General features: G+C 38.7%; 1 pseudogene; it reads left to right on the top strand.

The window, feature by feature from the left end:
• The first annotated feature begins 2,198 nt into the window (after window positions 1-2,198).
• LOC130033819 (uncharacterized) lies at window positions 2,199-2,292 on the top strand (annotated as a pseudogene).
• The last annotated feature ends 17,117 nt before the right edge of the window (window positions 2,293-19,409 follow it).

The following is a 19,409-nucleotide window of genomic DNA, read 5'->3' as shown; positions in this document are numbered from 1 at the left end:
ACTTTTATAGTAAAATTGCAGGCTATAAACTCAATACCGAAAAGTCTATGGATTTTTTATATGAAAATAATGAGAGAGAAGAAAGTGACATGAAAAAGCAATCCTATTCATAATCGTGCCTCAGAAAATCAAGAACCTTGGAATCAGCTTAACTAAGGAGGTAAAGGACCTATACAATAGGAAATTAAAAACGACACGAGGAAATGGAAACATATATACTACTTATGGAATGGGAGAATTAACATTGTCAAAATGGCAATTCTCCAAGAAGCATTGTAAAAATTCAACTTGATCCCATTGAATGTCATGGGTATTCTTCAAAGAATGACATTCTCCAAGAAGCATTGTAAAAATTCAACTTGATCCCATTGAATGTCATGGGTATTCTTCAAAGAATGACATTCTTCAAAGAAATTGATCAAGCATTCCTGAAATTCACATGGAACAATAAACGCACACGAATAGCTAAAGCAATTCTTGGGGGAAAGACGATGGAGGCAACACCTTCCCCAACCTCAAACTCTACTGCAAACGATAATAATGAGAACAGCATGGGACTGAAACAAAGGCTCAGCTGCAGACCAATGGAAAAGGATTGAATATACTGACACACACCCTCAAATATATAATCATCTAATCTTTGATAAGGGAGCAAGAAACGTGAAGTGGTTTAAGAGAGTCCTTCTAAACAAACGGTGCAGAAAAAACTGTACAGCTGCATGCAAAAAAAAAATAGCTCAGACCTCTACCTAACACCATGCACAAAAGTCAGATAAAAATAGGTCAAAGTCCTCAACATCACACCAGAATCCCTCAGGTACAGTGATGACAAGGTTGGCAAATCCCTCCACGATATTGAAGCTAAAGGTATCTTCAAATATAACACGCCACTTGCCAAGCAACTGGAAGCAGAGATAAACAAAGGGAACTATCTTAAATTAAGCAGCTTCTGTACCTCAAAAGAAACTGACCAGAAACAAAGACTCCACCATGCGGGCAAGATACTCGCAGAAGCCTACCAGGTTCTCTGAGAGTGAGAACTGGACAATCAGAGTTGCTGTCTTCTAAATAAGATCCAGTCTCTGGATGTTGGCTATTGAGGGAATTACATGGATCCAGGGGTAGTTCGTGGTTGTAACACTTAATTACTAGAAGATGGGGGATCTGGAAGGAGCGGGCACATTCTTGATCTGAGCAGCCATGGAGATCTCATGCCCTGGTCCCGCACATTTGGGTTCCTCTTCCAGTTCCTTCATGCATGAGGCTCCTTCAAGCTTGGGAAGAGTGGTCTCTAAGCGTACCTATGGCTGGTTGCAGAGGTCTTCAGCTGCCGGGGCTATGCTCAGGGCGGTGAGGGAATCTCACCCCGCCATCTCCAAGGGGCCCCAGTGAGGAAAGCCAGGTGCGAGGTCAGGAGACTGTTGTTTTAGACATATTTGGAATTAATTTTAGATCGAAAAGTACGCATCATTGAAAATACTTATGTGCTTAGTAATAAATTACTACAAACTTGTTCAATCACGTCAGAGAGCCCACTCTGCTAAGAGAACTAGATATTTAATTACAGGTCTGTTTTGCCCATGTGTCATGACTGAGAATCACTATCAGTAGATATGAAACTCACTATACACAAAGATGCACACAGGTTACTATGAGTCATCTATGTTGTTAATGTGAGTTGGCCATTAAACTTCACTGAGACCCTTTGTTCTGTCCTTTATAGGAGCCACATGAGTCTCACCTTCCGTTCAAGTTGAACTTGTAATAAGGTGGAATGAAATCATCAATATGCTTCTCACCTCATCCTTCAGGAGAAAAATCCTACATACATTCAAGGTGGTCAAAGTGCAGACAACACCATCCACCTTTTCCTGGAGATGTACACGAGACTGAGGCGAGAAAAGCAAAAGGCTCTAGTTTAATGGTCTTAATTAAGGTTTCAGGGAACGACATTAAACAAACTCATATCCCATCTTCCAAAAGAATTATTTTGTAAAACTGATGCCTAGGGTATGGTAAAAGATAATATGGTAAAAACCATATTTTTCTTTCTGGGACATTAAATTTCTAAATCTATTTATTCATGCTGCTTTGAAATACATTCCTTGATTAGGAATCATTGTCTGCCATAGGAGTGAGGAAGGACAACACTCAAAGTAATAAGAAGAGAAAAATATGGAAAAATTAACTCCTACTAAGTTTAACACATATACTAAAATTGAAATGATAAAATGATGAGCATGGTCCTTGCACAGAGATGATATGCAAACTTGTAAAGCATTCCATATTTTTGTTGCAAGAAGAATGAACAGGTCTACTTTAAGCTAAGACAATCCCCACAAGTACAAAAATTCTACATAAAGAGAGCACAAATCCCAATCACAAAAATCTCTCTCAATGTCAATGGACTAAATGTGCCAATTCAGAGGCACAGAATGGAAAGATGAATTAGAAAACTGAAACCAACATTCATTCTGCTGCCTTCAGGAAACACATCTGAACAATCAAAGCACCCATGGGCTAAAGGTAAAAGTCTGGGAAACAAGATTTCAAGAAAATATCACCTCCACAAAGCTGGAGTGGCCATACTAGTATCAGACCACATGGACTTCAGGCTAAAGGTTATCAGAGACAGTGAAAGTCATTTCTTTGTGGTCATGGGATATGTACATCAGAAAGAACTCACCCTCCTCAATGTATATGATCCTAATGACAGACCAGCAAAATACTTAAAAACAACTTCTAATTGACTTATAGAAAAACATTGATAGCAACACAATACTAGAAGGAGATTTCAACACTTCTTTGTCACGTCTCCATAGATCAAACAGACTGAAGCTCAGCAAGGAAATATTTTCTTTAATGGAAGTAATGAACAACCATTGGCTTAGAGAAGATATCAAAGAGGAAATAAAAAGTTTCCAGAAACAAATGAGAATGAGGACACAAGCTACCATAACTTGTGGGACACAGCAAAAGCAGTGTTAAGAGGAAAGATTATAGCTCTGCCAGAATTCATCAGGAAGAAAGAAAGGGCCTACATGAATAAATTAGATCTCAAGATTTTGGAAAATGACCAACAAAAGTAGTCCAAACTAGGCTGGAGGGAGGAAATAATAAAACTTGTACCAGACATCAATGAGCTAGAATCCCAAAATAGAATCCAAAAGACCAATAAAAGAAAAAGCTGATTCTTTGAGAAAATAAATAAGATCAATAAACCATGAGAAGCCTCTCAAAGAAACAAAGAGAAAGAATTTTAATAAATCGAATCAGAAATGCAAAGTGGGGTGTCCTAATAGAAAGTACAGAAATCCATAGGATCATCAGAGATTATTTTGAGAATCTTTGCAGCAGGAAATGAGAGAATCTTGAAAAAATTGATAAATTATTGGATTCCAATTACCTCCCAAGGCTGAACCAAGATGATTTGGAATACTTTAACCTATCACTACCAAGGAAATTGAAATGATGGTCAAAAGTATCCCTGCAAACAGAATCCATGGCCCAGATGGATTCAATAGTGAACTGTTTCAAACCTTTAAAATGGAACTGCTTCCAACATTTTTAAGATTTTCCAGGAAATTGAAGAAACAGAAATACTCCCAAATAGCTTCTATGAGGCAAAGATCACCCTAATACTCAAATCGATAGAGACACCACAAAAACAGAAAATTACAGACCTATTTCCTTGATGAATACAGATACAAAGATTTTCAAGAAAATACCAGCAAAGAGAATCCAGAAACTCAACAAAAGATCACACACTATGACCAAGTAGGTTTAGCTTGGGGATGCAAGGATGGCTTAACATTCTCTAGTCAATCAACAGAATACACCATCTCAATAAAATAAAGATAAAAGTCATATGATCATATCAATAGATGTAGATAAAGCATTTGATAAGATCCAGCACCCATTCATGATGAAAAACTCGCAACAAAATTGGAGTTGAAAGTACTTTCCTCAATCTAGTCAAAGCAAATTACCACAAACCCACAGCAAGCATTATTCTCAAGGGGGAAAAACCAAAGTCTTGGAGCAGAAATCAATGAACTAGAATCCCAGAATACAATCAGGCACAAAACAAGCTACCCACTCTCACCACTCCTATTCAACATAGTACTTAAAGTACTTGCCATAAGATTTCGGTAAAAAAAAAAAAGATATCAAGGGCATCCATATAAAAAAGGAAGAACACAAGCTTTTACTATTTGGAGATGACATGATAGTATACTTATAAAATCCCAAAGAATCTACAAAAAAGCTCCTGGGAACAATAGATTTGTTTAGTAAAGTAGCATATTACAAAATCAATATCTGGTACTACATGGCTTTCCCATATATTAATAATGAAAGAGAAAAAAGAGATAGAGAAAAACAATCCCATTCAAAATAATACCTCAGAAAATAGAGTATAATAGAATCAACTAAAATGGTTAAGGAACTATACCAAAGAAAAAAAAAACCTTCAAAACACTACTTCACGAAATAAGAGAGTATATGAGGAAGTGGAATCACATCCCATGCTTATGGATTGAGAGGTTTAACACTGTAAAAATGGCAATACACCCCAAAGCTCTATAAAGATTTAATGCAGTTTCTATAAGGATACCCATAACATTTTTCAAAGAAATAGATTAAACACTCTTAAAACTCATACAAAACCATAAACTCCCATGAAGAGCTAAAGCAATCTTTGGTAAAAAGAAGAAGGGAACACCTTCCCCAACTTCAAACCCTACTACAAAGTTTTAGTAATCAAAATACCATGATATTCAGATAAAGACAGGCCTCAGATCAATGGAATATAGTCAAATATCCTGATGCTGGCCCTCAGATTATTATTGCCTAATCTTTCTTAAAGGCTCAAGAAGTATGAAGTTGAGCTAGTAAGTATTTTCAGCAACTGGTGCTGGGAAAACTGGACAGCAATATGCAAAAAAAAATGAACTCAGACCTCTTTATAGTGCCAGGCGCAAAGTCAGATCAAATGTATTAAAGACCTCACTATCATACCTGAATTCTTAAGATATATGAAGAAAAATGTGGGAAGATCCCTTCATGACATTAAAGCTAAGGGAAACTTCTAGAATGAAACACAACTGACCAAGGAAGAGGAAGTGAAGATAAACAAATGAGACTACATTAAACTAAGAAGTTTCTGCAACTCAGAAAAAATGGTGACCGTGATCGAAAGACAGCCCACGTAATGGGGAAAAATTATTTATGCAATACCCATACAATTAACCTCAAAATTCTGACTCCTGTATCATTAACAACACTAAATAGTTCCCGTGAATTTTATTCTTCTTCACATATATTTACTTTAAAATATTTTAGATTTACTTTTAAACCACATGTAAAAAGGAAAAATTATAAGTTTTTTAAAAAATAAAAAATAACCCCTATACATAGCCAGGTGCGACCCAAAAAACAACAAAGCAAGCAAGCAAGAAAGAAAGAAAAAATTAAAAATTAAAAAATAATGCCGTTTGCAATGCTAAGGATCAATCCCAGATCATCATTCTTTGCGTTTTTGGGTCACACGTGGCGATGCACCGTGGTTACTCCTGGCTCTGCACTCAGGAATTACTCCTCACGGTGCTTGGGGGGACCATACAGGATGCTGGGAATCTAACCTGGGTAGGCCGTGTGCAAGGCAAATGCCCTACCTGCTGTACTATAGCTCCAGCTCCCCCCCTCCCCATAATTCATCATCTTGAGGGGCTCAGATTTTTAACTTCCATTTGGAAACTTCATCTTTACATTGACACAGTAAATTGAAACCACAAAACCATTGAATGGCATGTTATAATGGTAGCAGCCATGAGCAAACATTGATAACCCATAAGTTGGCATGAATGAATTCTGTCTCAGAGGCTTCACTTCTGAGGATACCTGTCACTACCTCCTTTCTGTTACGTATCCCAGGATCAGAACCTACATCAGGCCAGCAGTAGAAATTTTCCACCCAAAAGCTAGCCTTCCCCTGGGATCAGTATCCTTGATCCATCTAACTTGAAATTTTTCATTCATGACTTGTTGACCTTGTTTCAGGCGGAGGCATCCAGAGCATAAACTCAGCTTTCCCGTTGTTTCCACAGGAAACCCAAATACCTAAGAATGTTATCATTTCTGACGCCACTGTTAAAGATTTTTTTGGAATCCCACGGTAAGATACTATCATTCGTGTTATACTATTACTGTTCTCTATAGTTCGGATCTCCCCAAAGAACTCTCTACCCTCCTCACTCCAAGTGCAGACTCCAGTGTATCATGATCCTGAACGTACTTATAATAGTTTCACTCAGGTTCTCCCCTAAAGTGCACAAGTGAAGTTCATACCAATCCAAGTTCTTATTCCTAAACTACCAGAGTGGGCTTGTTCCTCAAGCTTGTGTTCTCCCTTGAATAAATACCGTGCTTCCTTTCTCTATGTCTCTCTTTGCTTGTTTTGTTAAATGACTGTTCTCGCTTGAACATATATTCCATTCCACCCTACAACTGTTTCACAAGTTTCTAAGGGCTTTTCAATAAAATATATTTTGTTTCACTAAACTAAAACTTTTAAAACCCCAGAGCATTATTAAAACCAATATTTGTATCTTTTAAACCACAAATTTTGAAAATGAAAGGTGGAAAAGCAATGGAATACTACTCAGTTGTATGAAGTGAACTCTTCTTATTATTTGTATATAAAATGTATAACATGAGGAAATTATGTTTAGTGACAAAAACCAGGCAGAGAAAGATAGGCATCCTACAAATTCAGGCATATGTGGAATATGGAGAAAACAAATTAAAAGAATAAAATGAGACAGACAAACGTCTAAAACATTATTTATATTCTATGATTTATAATTCAATTAACAATGGTTTCTCATACACATAATTCCAACATGACACTCCTCATTCTCTCAAATAACAAACCCTCCCTCTCCCCCAATCCCCCAGAATCCCTCCCTCCTAATCCCCTGACCTAATTGTGTGGATCAGTTCTCCCCTTGCATTGCTCTTGAACCTTTGTTGCTACCTTGCTGTGTGTCTTTACATCCCACATATGAGAAAGATCTCTCTGTATCTGCTCCTTTCCCTAAGGCTAACTTTACATGCATGATATCCTCTAGTTTCATCCAATGTTGAAAATTACATAATTTTGATCTTTTCAAAGCAATAAAAACAAACTTTAGAACTATGAGACTATTTACTTACCAGATGGAAAGGTGTTATCAAAGTGGAAAAACTGCACAATGGTGAATGACAGAGTAGGCCTTTCAGTAGTGAGTGTAATATGATACATGCTAGTTGATTCTGCATAATCTTAAATTTTATGAAATTTTATAATGTAATTCTATAAGGTAATTTTAAATAATCAAAAAAGTATTTAAATAATTTACATTTATCTATGATTATGACGTATCTTTTGTGTCAAACTATCAGAAATAAAAAGAATGTTAGATAGAGATATGGTGTATCACTATACTTTTAAACAAGAGAAGTGCTAAAAATTTCTGTGTCTTGATGAACTCTCATATAAATTGACTCCAAAATCAAATTAATATACTCAAGGAAAAATAAAACTCAACCAATTCAATCTTTTGCCTTCATTCAGGTTCCCATCTGCTGATCTCTGGCAGACGAAACAATTTTTATTTTATTTTATTTTTTTAAAATTTTTATTACTGAAACACCATGATGTACAGTTGTACATTTACAAATTTTTGTGCTTGGGTTTTGATTATACAATGATCACATGCCCATTCTTCCGCCAGTGCCCATTTTCCACCACCATGTATTCCAGTATCCCTCCCACACAGATCCCCCCCATCCGACCCTGCCTCTGTGGCAGGGCATTCCCTTTTGTTCTCTCTCTCCTTTTGGGTGTTGTGGTCTGCAAAAGAGGCATTAAATTGTAATCATGTTCAGTCCATAGTCAGAATTTTTATTTTCAAAGAATTTTTGGCAGAGGTTTGGCTTTCTTTGCTAGCAACCAACTCATTTTCTTCTGCATTTTTTTTTCTAGAAATATATACTTATACTAAGAATGATTAGTCATGGCACCAACTTGACAAATGTCCCTGTTTTTACTTCAGTTCTGTTTCCTAATTATCACAAATTATTAGCAGTGGATAGAAAATAACTAGCCCAAAATTCGTGGGGGAAATGGAAATGTTTATGCTTTCCATAGTTTGGAAAATCCCTGTCACTAGTATAGTGACATACATCTAAATTTGTAATCAAAATGATTAAGAAGAGGTAAACCCTGACTGCCACTTCAAGGAAGAATGGGCCTTCAGCAAATATCCTTGGTTTCAGAAGGATGGCTCTGGCTTGGATGGGGGGCAAACATGAGAGCTGTGAGCTACCTGCAGTTAACACATGCTCTGAGGCTATGTGGTGACACTGCTGAGAAATGTCGAGAGCCCTGATTAGGTAGGGTCATGGGGGAGAATGGAATGATAACAAGAAAACAGAGCAACAGGACAAGATGATAGATTCCTTTGTATAAAAGTTTTCATCTCTAATGTATTAATCTGTAAAAAAGAGAACCAACTTCTTATCATTCTTCCTGGCAATATATTATCCTTACATATTGCTTCAGGAAAAAAACGCTTCCCTTGATAGTTATTATAGCCTGAATATCTGTGAGGTCTTTGAAGTCTTTCTATGTATACAGTGCTGATGACTGAAACCAATCTCACTATTTAAGTATCTAAACTGCAATGTTCTCACCATTTAACTCTCTAAACTCTGATGGCTCCAAATCTTCTAAGATCAGCTTTCATCTCTTCCATGATATCCAGGCTTCTCTTCCCAACTGTCAACTCTCCCTTTCTTTCTCCCTCTCTCTACCAACTATGGTCTCTCTGCCAAAATTTGCCAAGGCAAGCCTTCTTGAAATATAGACGTAAGTTGACTTCTCCTTTTTTTTAAATTTAGGCAATTTTGATTTTCAAAGTCATTTATATTGGAGATTTGTCATACAATATCCAATTCTAATCACACCACCAGTGTCTTTATCCCTCCACCAACAAATTACCCATTTCTTCCTGCATTCCCACCGATTTCCTTGACAAACACATTTTGAATTTTTACTATTGTACTTTGGATTCCATACTTACAGTAGTGTTGGCATTGGTGGTTAAGACATACACCTCAACTTTTTCATGCTGGCCTTCCTGGATCAATGCCCACTGACACAATTTAGGGGAAATATATGAGAACAAATCATTAAGCTCCAAATTTTTCAAATAATCTTTAAACAATTCTAATCGAAAAGAAGATAGTGAGAACTGGAGGAGACAACCTCTTGTCAGCCTGCAAAGTCTTTTCAGTTTTCCACATTACAACAGAAGAAATCAGTGAAGGAGGTCTGTCATCACGCAACTTAGGTGACCCTGCTGAGGTGTGGTCAACAGGGTGTTTTGTGCTCTTCTCTCCTTCCACCAGAAGTCCCAACCCTATGATTTTTGTCTCTTCAGTCCCCATAAAATGAAAAAGTTTTACCACACAGCCATCCATGCAATGAGCCCAGCCAAGGTGATAAAAATAAATTTCAGCAAATTCATAGGTTAGTCATGGTGGTAGAATCTAAATATCATGTTTTTGTATTGAATCTGCAGGAGACACATATTACAAACCTTTTCATGATTCAGTTTCAATCATAGGATATTTTAACACCTAACCTCCACTAGTATACAGTTCCATTGCTAATGTCCCCAGTTTCTCTCCCACCACTCCCTCTCCCAACCCCAAACCCCACCTGGCAGCCTGCTGTCTCTACACTATGGCAGGCACCTCTCTCTCTCTCTCTCTCTCTCTCTCTCTCTCTCTCTCTCTCTCTCTCTCTCTCTCTTTCTCTTTCTCTCTCTCTCTCTCTCTCTCTCTCACACACACACACATCCTTTGGGCATTGTGGATTGTAATACAGAGAGTGAGAGGTTCTCACGTTTATTCCTTTACCTACTTTCAGGACTCAGTTCTCACCCAGAGTAATCACTTCCAACTATCATTGTCAGAGCGGTCCCGTCTTTATTCCAAATTCTCGCCTTCAGCACTTGTGGCAAGCGTCCAACCATTGACCAATTCTCCTGGCCTGTGTTTCTGCTATCCTTGGGTATTAGTCTCATTTTCTGGTTTTTTATATCCAAAAAATGGTGTAGTCCAATCAGTATACCCCTTTCATTCTGACTGATTTCATTGAGCATGATATTCTTCCCTGTTCATCCATTTATAAGCAAATTTCATGATGTCAGTTTCCTGCCAACTGCGTAGTATTCAATTGTGTAGTTATACCATAGTTTCTTCTGGCTATTGTGAATGATACTGCAGATGGTATTTCTGTTGTAAATATCATGTTTAATGTAAATTACATAGGAAAATACTTCCCACGTTCCAAACATACAGAATCCACTCACTAATAGAACTTTTTTAAATTTTTTAAAAAATATAATTTATTATGATGCTTTCTAAAAAAGGAAGCTATTAACAAAAACTCAGGGAAAGCATATTCTATAAATGCCAAAAATAATAACCTTAAGAAAGGACAACTGCTATGTGTTCTTGTTCCTCAAAAATCCATGTGTTTCTTGATATATTGTCAATATCTTTCTATAGCCTTCAAATTCTTCAACTTAATTTCTAAACACTATTTAAAGTTATATTAATTTAATAGGTGTAATCAGCTTTATAGAATATTTATTTGATTCTTTCATATTTTACATAAACAACGTTTGAATTAACCATAGCACTGTAGCACTGTCCTCCCATTGTCCACTGATTTGCTCGAGCAGGCACCAGAAACGTCCCTATAGTGAGATTTGTTGTTACTGTTCTTGGCATGTCGAATAATTCACAGGTAGCTTGCCAGGCTTTGCCATGAGGGAGGGTTACTCTCAGTAGCTTGCTGGGCTCTCTGAGAGGAGGAGAGCAATCGAACACAGGTTGGCCACGTGTAAGGCAAACGTCTTACCCACTGTGCTATGGCTCCAGCCCATATATATATTTATACACATATATGTGTATTTACACACACATACATATGTATATATTCCTGTTACACGGCTCTTAAGCTCCAAATCATATTTCTTCCTCCTCCAATTCTTTACTACTTCTCTCCCCATAGTTGGTGCTCAACTAATTTTCCGAGTCCCCTCAGATGCATTTCTGAGGCCATGAAAAAGGAATGCATAACACATACATGCAAGGAAGGCACAAAGCATATGTAGATAAATTTCATATGGACATATAATTGTGATGACAAGTTTACAAACTGTATTCGCTTCAAGTACAGAGTTCCTGATCTCTGGAACTGTGTATTCATACTCCATGCACTGTCAAATATCCAGCTACTGTCCACAACTAACTAACAACACTCCCCTACCCATTTCAGTCATTTAGTTCCCCTCCTTAAGGACTATTTTGATGTCAGAGTATAAAGGTTTGATTTTGCTTTTGTTTATTGGTCCATTTAATTTTTTTCTTTATATTCCAGAAACAAATCAAATATTTTTTTTAAAAAAATAAAGGACAGGAGGTGATATCAGGCAACAAATGAATAGGTGATGTGGTTGAGAATCAGCAAGAGTCTTCCAGGTCAGTGTGAGGAATGGAACATCCAGTTGTCCTTCCCAGCATATTTCCAAAGGGCTGTCTTGGAGCAGGGTACATGGTGGGAAGAACCGCAGGACAGTAGTAGTGCTTGAACATATAGGGGCCTATGTTCTTCTTTGAAAATGTAATGGTATTGACCTTCATTGCAAACCACAACACCTTAAAACAAAGAAAAAGCAAAAGTGAATGCCCTGAGTTAGGGCAAAGTAGGGGAGATGGGGGGTGGGAGGGTCACTGGGTTCCTTGGGGTGGAGAATGGGCACTGTTGGAGAGATGGGTCCTTGATTCTTGTAAAACTGAAACCCAAGTACAAAGGTATGTAAGTCTACAACTGTACCTCATGGTGTTTCACTAATAAAAGTAAATAAACAAAAACTAAAAAATTAAAAGTGCTATCAGCTGGTATAAGAAAAAAATGTAATGGTGTTGACTAGATTAAATCAAGATCATTTTTAGCTATAGGATGCTATGTTTCAGCTTTGATTCACTGATTGATACTTTGAAATGTCCCAGTTCATCCTCATTCAGAGAAGTCATTTATTTCTTTGAGTATTGAGTTGTACAGGGAATTCCTCACAAAATTCTTTATATAATGTCTATTGAGGGACTCAAGGATAATGCTCTTATTATCATTTTCAAAGAATACAAAAATACTCTTTTAATAAGATTTTCTTGGTTCTCTATCTAAAAGCTAAATGACAACAATTAAGTTTAACTCAACATTTTCTAAAGCGCATCACATTAGTACTTGAAAAGAAATTTTAAAAGACTCTGGGAGAGGGGAGGAGGAAAAGTCATGGATCTATAAGGATTAGTACAAGTCTTTGGGTGTGTGGGGCATGGGAGTGTGTAGAAAAGTTGAGATCACACTCAGCTATGTGATCTAATCTCTATATATCTATTCTCTAAATTAGATACCAGCGATATATTCACACAGGTGTATTCATATGACTATCATGTACACTAAGGAAATCCAGGGAAATAATTCTTAGCACTGACATTCTTGTAAATTTAAGTAGTAATCAGGTTTTTATCGTTATGTTGCTATGATTTCATAGGCAGTGTTTGTTTCCTTAACCAACCTGGAATGTCTTTAAAAGACCAAATATAGGAACATTCTTTCATTTTTAATTAAATAGAGAAAAGGCTGAATTTACAGGTTAAATTGACATGAATATCTTCTTCAATAGTCTATTTGGGACACTGTGCTTTACTTGTTTTATTAGGAACTAAATGTGGTACCCTATAATCTCTAATTCCATCCCTAGTCCTCCCTTCTCTACTTGTAGCAATCAAGACAAACTTCACTTTAGACCTAGTTTTCAGTAATCTCAACTAAACATTAAAGTAAAAAATAAGTCTGATAAAATAATTCTGTTATCCAGCAGTTATGTAAGATGCTTACACAAATGAACAGAATATTGAGAAAGAAATGAACACTCCAAATTGTGTTTTAAGAAGGCAAAGAATACATGTTGTAATTGACCATATAAAAGAAAGAAAATTAAAGTAAATTCCTTGGTAAGTTCTGGTATTCTTGGAACCATGTTGCCCATTGAGTAGTCAGCTAGCTAAGTCTTCATTAACTTGGATTTTCCTTGTTCACATCCCTGATATTACTCTTCTCCTCCTCAGATCCCATTCCCAGTAAATCATGTTCCCACCAGATCTTGTTTTTTCAAGCTTTGTTTTCGCCAAACTTCAAGTCCTTCCTTTTGCACTTATTGTCTCTTTTCCCATCATTTCAGACTTTTCTCCCAGCATTTTTTCCTCAGTTAATATAACTTTCTTTCAAGGGAGTTGAAGCTTGTTAGTTTTGAGAATTGACTGGGATCATTTTCCTCTAGCCATACATTAAAAGTAGCAAAACACTTTTCACGTTTTTCTGTTCCCAGCCAGTCAACTACCCTTTCCTGGGAAAATCTCTTGACTGGTTAGTATCAGGTCAGTCAGAAACAGCGTTCATTTCCCCCCATTTTCAACAATGTAGTTACTGGTACCAAACAGAGTTAGTTAAAAATATGTTCCTGTTAACATATATTTGCACTTCGGATCCATGTGAACACCTTCCACCTGGCTTTTTTTGAAGGTGGTCATCCAGTTTGCTTTTCTGGTGGCATTCTGTTTCTCACTATTCCTCTCCACAGCTAAGTGATGTGAAACTAACATATATAGTAAATGGAATGATTCAAAGCTCCAGACCGAATGCCAGCCCTTTCAGCTCTCTCGGTCTTCTATGTAACCTGTTCTTTGGAACGTATCTTATTTTCGTATTTTTGTTTTGAATCTTATCTACAAATAATATTTTAACTCATTTGAAAAACATCCACCAACTATCCCATGATGATCACCAGCTGTCCAGTTCTCTACCCGTCCCGGTTTCCTTCCCATTCATCCATCACACCATTCAGTATCCTAGGGCCATCTCTTTCCTCCACCACCTTCCAGGCTGAAGGAGAACCGGTACCTACTGCTTTGGAAGTGGTGACCTAGTGCGCATGTCTTAGTCTGGTACTTCCGGCAACGCAGCCCCAAAGCCATTTATAACGTTGGTTCTTGTGTGAGCTGCAGTTAACAGCGATGTTTAGAGCAGGCTACGGGAACCAGAGACCATGGAAGACCAAGGACCAGCCCCTCAATCTAATATAATTTGAGCTCCCCCCACCAGAAATTTCCTGATAACTGGCTTGGCTACCTTGGGGAGTTTACAAATCCAAAGACTTACAGAGGCAATGGACCGCATTGTGAAAACACGCTAGTGAAGTGTCACCGTAACAGCAACTCTGAATATTGCTGGGAATAAGTGAAATGTTGCAGCTAGGGGTGCTGAACAGAGAGCCTGAGGGCATGGTGACTTATCCTTGCATCTCCCAGGAGCTGATCTTCAGGCTTCATGCTTCAATTTTTCTCTTGGTTTTGTCCCTGTTAAGAGTCATCCTTGAATGACTCTGAGGGCGTTGATCACTCATTTGGTAGGTTTATTCCCCAGGCATCATTTATGGATAGACCACGAAAACCTTTTAGTACTGTGTCTCAAATCTGGTTATTTTTGAAAAGTGGCCATGAGGCGTAAACACAGCCTCCATGGAAGAATTTTTACTTTTCTTCTGGTCATCTTAGACTCATCTGCCTTCCTCAGCCTATTCCAAAATTATTCGTTTAACCAAAAACTGCAGACCGTGCCATTTCTCCCAATTTCTTGTGGAGGAAACCAGGTATGGGGCATACTTGATTGTGCTCTGGTCTTACTCCTGACTCTGTGCTCAAGTTTCAGATCTGGTGGGTCTCTGGGGACCATAAAAGACTGCAAGAAATGAACTGAGTCTTTCTTGTTTGCAGAGCAAATGCCCTGTAGGCTATACTCTTCCTCTGACCCTACCAAACTCTTCATCAGGCCCATGCAATTTCTCATCTGATGGGTTTTATAACCCTGGACCAAGTTTGTATTTCGTAGAGTCTTGTCTATTCACCCTTTTTCCTATCTCTAACTTCCCATTCTTTCCCATCCCATCCTTCAACACCCAGCCACTCCCAAAAACAACCACAGTTGACAGCATCTCAAAATTCATAACTTTTATTAACAACCAATTTACTATGATGCTTCTCTTTAATTTGAAAAAATATATTAGAATAAATAAAAGGTGTATGGCATGTCAGTGTTTGCCTAGGAAAACCATCTGGTACCTCGAGTGGAACCTACCATTCCAGCTACTCCCATTACGCAGCCATAGTAGAAAGAGATGTCCATCTCTTTTTCCCTCTCAATGAAGTTCTGCACTTTCACCAAAAGAGGTGTGTTTGGCAGTGTTCTCAATCTCCTGCTGAGCCTTCCTTTTCATAGTCTCACGCTCTGGTCTCTGCTCATTGGTGATGGGCTTTGACATGACTGGCTTCGGAACATTGGACTTTCTCCATGGAATCAGTTGGAAACACAGGTCTTGGAGGAGAAACTGACTCTGACGTTTGGTTGGCGACTACCGCTTGTACACAAAGAGAGGAGGAGGTTCCAGTTGGAGAGAAGTGCCAGGTGCTGTTGTAGGGAGCAGGTCTAGAAGCTGTTGGGTGACGAATAGGCCGGCTACTAGGGTTCTGCAAACCTGGTCGAAATGGGTTGGTTGAAATGGACTGAGCAAATTTGGCAGAACGACAAAAATGCAGTGGTTGACCAGGAAGAATTGGCAACAGTTGGCTGAGCTGCATTGGTAGAGCCAGACTTGGCATAGTAAGCTGCAGCAGGACGATGTGAGACCACATATTGTCGTCTCTGAGGAACAGGTTGAGCTTGGGGACTCTCCATGTTAAGAAAAGGCAAAGGTACCAATTTGACCTTCCCAGGAGGTGGCTGCTCAGACTGGGATGGAGATGAGCGTTTTTCAGCACTTCTACTTGGTTTTTGTGCTTTGACCTGAATTTTCTCAAGGCCTTTTCTATCCCCTGTAGCACCTAGCCATGGCTTGACAGCTGAGGATGGCTTGACATCTTTAGGCTTCTTTGAGCTACTCAGGACCTGGGAGGAAGAGATTCCAGGTTTTGGATCATTCTTCTTCCCCAAAGCATGAAACACTTGGAAAGAATCCAGCATGTGTATGCCTAGGTAGCGGCAGGGCTTTTTAATGTTCTCTTGGAAAAACTCACGTTGACTTTTCTTGCATTTCATCTTGACAATGGTGGGCTTTTCTTCTGCCTTGAACTTCTTCCCTGGCTGCTTACACTCGTTAGCTTTCTTAGAGTTTTCTCTGGTGTTTTTTGTCTCTGCTGCCCATGCCTCTTTTTCTTGCTGATCCTGCTGGAGGCAGCTTTGTGAAGTTTGCTGTTAGTTTTGGCCGTGGTCACAGGACACCTCTCACTGACTGCAGCATTACGAACAATCCCCGCTCCCCCTAGCAAGCATTCTCGACGTTTCGCTGGATTTTGGCCTTGGTTTCTCCCTAAAGAGTTTCAGAAGCCTCCTTTTTGTTCTTCCATTTTGCATCGGAGGTCCCCTTGGTGCCACTTGAATTTTCTTGCACCTGCTTCAGAGTGATGGTGTCAACGGTGTTCATTACCTGCAGATCTTTGCATTGATCTAAGTCTACTGGGATCTGGTAGGTCTCCAGAGGTTTTGAAAGCCCAGTTTTCATCTGATCAAAATTCTTAACTTTTTGTTCCTGAGTTGGAGTTGGGTTCAGCGCCAGGTTACATTGGGCTGGAGATATTATGGGAACTTTCCCGAAGCTCAGGTGGTGGATTACTCTCAGGTCTTTGAATCCTGCTACTGCAAGATGTGGGCAATTCAGAAATTTGTGTCAGACCAAATGTCTGACCTGAAGGTTGCGATGGCAGGGAAGTCTCCATCCCCAGGAAATTCATCACTAAAAAGGAACCAAGGAAGAAATCAGTGCCTGCGAAATGAGATATTCGGTCCACAAAACTAGTGGTGCAACAACTGTGCACCTACCAGCAATAGGCAATGGATTATTATTGGGTATTCTTCGGATAATGGACAAGTCCTGTGCTCAAAGATTGGAGGTAAATGTTGTAGTTCTTACTGTTTGTCATGTGTTGCTCTTGTTTTTTGGTTTTCTTTGTATTTGAAAGAATTTCTGTGTAAACTAACTTGAAAAATAAGAGACTTGGGAAGAGCAATATTACATTTGTTAAGGCAATGGCCCTGCGCACACCTGACCTCAATTTGATCTTTAGTATCACTTATGTTCTGCTAAGCATCTTCAGCAGTGATCCCCAGCACAGATCCAGGAGTAATCCCTGAGCACTTCGGTCTATGACACTGATTCAATGTCCTCCAAACAAAAGTTTTTTTAAAAAAATTAATTATAGATTTTCAAACTAATAAGTGCCATACAGAGCTTAGCTTTGTAATGCATTGTACTGTCAATTTATTCACTTTCATGGAAAAATAAAAGGGCGTTAATATCATAGAATAAGTGTATGAATGAAGCACTACTTCATAATGATATTTGTGCTGAGGTACAGATCCCAGGTTTCATGATTTGAGTCAGAATCTCTGAACCACAAGTGTATTCAGAACCTTGCTGTTCATTTATGGAAGGGAAAGTTAACGTGGTACAATTACAATTAGAGTTCTGAAACTTCTTAAGAAAATAACAAAATACTAGTTTAAGATATGTATTTTACTTTTAGTGTGGTAATTCTGGAGGACTGCTGAAATAGAACAGTGAAAAATGTGGCATTCCCTGCCACAGAGGCTGAGTGGAATAGGGGGTATGGGTGGTGGGAGAAATACTGGGAACCGTGGTGCTGGAGAATGGGCACTGGTGGTGGAGGGATACGTACTCCATAATTGTATAAATGAAATAGAATCACAATAATTTGTAAGTCTACAACTGTCCGTCATGATGTTTAACTAATAAAAATTTAAAAAATGAAATAACAAGGGAAAAAATGCGCTATTTTTTTCTCTGCTCCTGACGTTTCATTATAAGAAACTTAGATGTCCATTATACTATCATAACTTCCAATCTCCATTAGGAGCTCTTATATTGAGTGTGAAAATAACATGCTGTAAAATGAGAGAGGGGAGTAAACATGAACTGAATTTTTTTTTTAATTTAAAAATCTCAGTGTATATGAATACTACCTGTCTACGAACAGTTTTCCTCTTTTTTGACCCCAATTTTTGAATTTTCTTTCCCTTCTCTCCGTTTTATTCACCTTGATAACTCAATTCTGTGATGGGTTGAGCAGACAGAGAGAAGTCGATTCCAGACTAGGAGGCTGGTATTTGGTTATTTGGGGGCTGGACCTCCTTGAGAACCTTAACCATTTCTCGCGATGAGTTGCTGTAAGCTTGGGGGGCAGAGCCATTTAGCCCTGTGTATGACATGGAGTCATAGGACTGCAGGCCGGAAAGGAGAGTTCCCAGAGTGCCTTGATGATAGTAATACACCTGGCTTCCTTCCTTGTAGGGAAGTGACAGGCTTTGACTCTGATGTGGAACCAGAGATGGTCTTCTCTCAACAAGACTGGCAGAAAGTGATGGGTACACAGACACCGTGTTGTTGGTAACTAGTGTTTTCTCATAGCGAGCTGCCATAGACATGGAAGAGACAGCGGTGTCTTGGTCAAGAATAGTCACAAAAAAGTCTCCCATGGAAAACATCACTTCAGCACTTCCTGCAATATCCCATTCCAAAACACTTTGGAAGGAAGCAGCTGAGGTAGATATATGACTCTGGTGAAACACTCCAGATAGCATTGTTGTGCTGAAATGATGTAAATATAGTCACTACCCATCAGTGGTTGGAAAGAGGTGCCAGAGGCTGAGGGCAGGAGTCAAGCAGATCTACCAGCTGGAGCAGATACTCTGGAGTAGTTGCAAACACTTCCTGTTAGGGAAGCTGCATTGTTCACCACGGAAAGGGAAAGCTGCAGAGTATGTGCAGTTCCCAATACAGATGGATTTTGAAAATTTTCTGTAAGGAACAAGAGGGAGATGAAAAAAATCTGTGAGACTAATAATCTCCTTCAACACTGAGAGGAACAATATGAACTTAAAATTTAAGCCATCGAGATGCTTCTAGTACCAACAGTCAATTGAATTTCCAAAATTCCAACAATTTGGGGTGATTCAAAGCCTGGAACTTTTTGGCACTTAGTGCATTTGGTATCATGCACCCAAAGTGAACACAGAACTGTAGAAGAGCCAGGTGATGGTGTCTGTACCTGGATTTCTTGCTTACAGATAATTCTCCTTACCCTAGAAATGCCTGTAGCTTGCCTCCCATTGAGTCCTATGCTACTTCCTAGAATGGAAGCTTTTTCAAACTAGGAAG

This window comes from Sorex fumeus, unplaced genomic scaffold, assembly GCF_029834395.1.
Source record: "Sorex fumeus unplaced genomic scaffold, SorFum_2.1 ptg000054l, whole genome shotgun sequence".
NCBI classification, from domain to species: Eukaryota; Metazoa; Chordata; class Mammalia; order Eulipotyphla; family Soricidae; genus Sorex; species Sorex fumeus.
Note: the sequence above shows the minus strand (reverse complement) of the source record. Positions and strands in the feature narration are given on the sequence as shown.